Source organism: Cebus imitator, unplaced genomic scaffold (assembly GCF_001604975.1).
Source record: "Cebus imitator isolate Cc_AM_T3 unplaced genomic scaffold, Cebus_imitator-1.0 Scaffold847, whole genome shotgun sequence".
Lineage (NCBI taxonomy): Eukaryota > Metazoa > Chordata > Mammalia > Primates > Cebidae > Cebus > Cebus imitator.
The window spans coordinates 291,300-292,984 of NW_016108162.1; positions in this window are offsets into that span (position 1 = coordinate 291,300).

Consider the following 1,685-nt stretch of genomic DNA (forward strand, 5'->3'; position numbering starts at 1 on the left):
AAAAAAAAAAAAATCCCTGACCCTTGGGTGACACTGTAGGTCTTTTTATTTTTGCCTCTGTTTGGTATGTGGCATGGTTTTTTAATTTTGGGGGAATGCAGTTTTTTTTCCAGAAAATTTTTCTCTCACAGTAATGATCACCAATGCCAGGGCACTAGCACATGGTGTGCACTCAGTATACATGGAACTGGGTCGATTCAGGAACGAAACCAATTGTAAGGTTGGTTCTGCACAGAATAACTGTAAGAAAGAAGAAAGAAACCCATAAAATGGCTCACCAGTCAAAGGTTTATTTTGGAGAATAAACCTCAGAGAAGCTTCTGGTGGCGTTAGGTCAGAGGCACTCCCTCTTACAGACTAAGAGGTTTGCTTTTTTTTTTTTGGCAGAGTGAGACTCTGTCTCACTCTGTCACCAGGATGGAGTGCGGTGACCCGATCTCAGCTCACTGCAACCTCCGCCTCCTGAGTCAAGCGATTCTTCTGCCTCAGCCTCCCTAGTAGCTAGGGAGGTACCCACCACCACAACAAAGAGTTTTAAGGGTTCAAGGTGGGAGAGCTTATCACAGGCTCCTTATGTTTCTGTGTCTCTTTATCTTGCTTATCTGGGAGGGAGAGTTTTGTCTGTTCCCATCCATCTTCCTGCAGCTACCAGGCACGCACCCCCCACCCCCCTCCCCAGTTTGCTTTTAGCTTCCCTATCTTAGTGCACCTAAAGGGAAAGGAAAGTGCTTATTAGAGCCCACTGTTTTGTTGTTGTTGTTGTTGTTTTAAAGATGGGGTTTCACCATGATGGCCAGGCTGGTCTTGAACTCCTGACCTCAGGTGATCCACCCACCTCGGCCTCCCAAAGTGCTAGGATTACAGGCGTGAGCCACGGCGCCCGGCTGAGCCCACTGTTTTACTGCGGCCCATTGTATGAGGGTGAAGTTCGGCAGTTACCCAAGAGGCTTTCCCCCCACCACCCTCTGTGACCCAGCTGTCTTATCTGTGTTTTACTGTCTGCTCTTTCTGGCTGCTTGTTGTTAGAACAGAAGAGATTTCCGTGAAATGCATGAGGTTAGAAAGGGAGCTGGAACTTGAAGTGGTGGTGTTTGTCTGAGCTGATTGTGCTCCTGCTCTGTCAATAACAATTTGGTAATATTGGTAAGATTGAAAGGCCATGACTTGGAGGCATAGATTTTTACATTCATTTGAGAAATAATTTGCAACTAGCTCACGTAGTGTTCATTAGTTCACAGCAGTGGCATTGGAGCTTGGCTCAACTCTATCATCACCTAGAGAGATTTAAACCCCACTGTTGCCCCGATTCCGCTCCAGGAATTCTAATTTAATTGGGGTGTGGCAACTTGTGTTTGGGGGATTCTTTAAGGCCCCCTAGGTGATTTTACATGCAGACTGGGGTGAAACAATTGGTTCGAGGTGAAACATACATTCACTCTGTATCACTCCGTATTTCCATGTGTGCTGCTGATATTTGCCCCATGGCTGTGTCTGACTTTGGGATTTTGGAAAGCAGCTCTGCTATTTTAAAAATCAAAAGACAAAAAAAAAAAAATCAAAAGAGAATATCAAGGTATACTCAGCTCTTTCGCTACATTGCAGCAGAATAAAATGTCTTTTTTAGCAAATCTGTCACTTGTTTCAGGCACAGTAGTTTTAGTCAGTGTTGAAAATCATAAATTGCC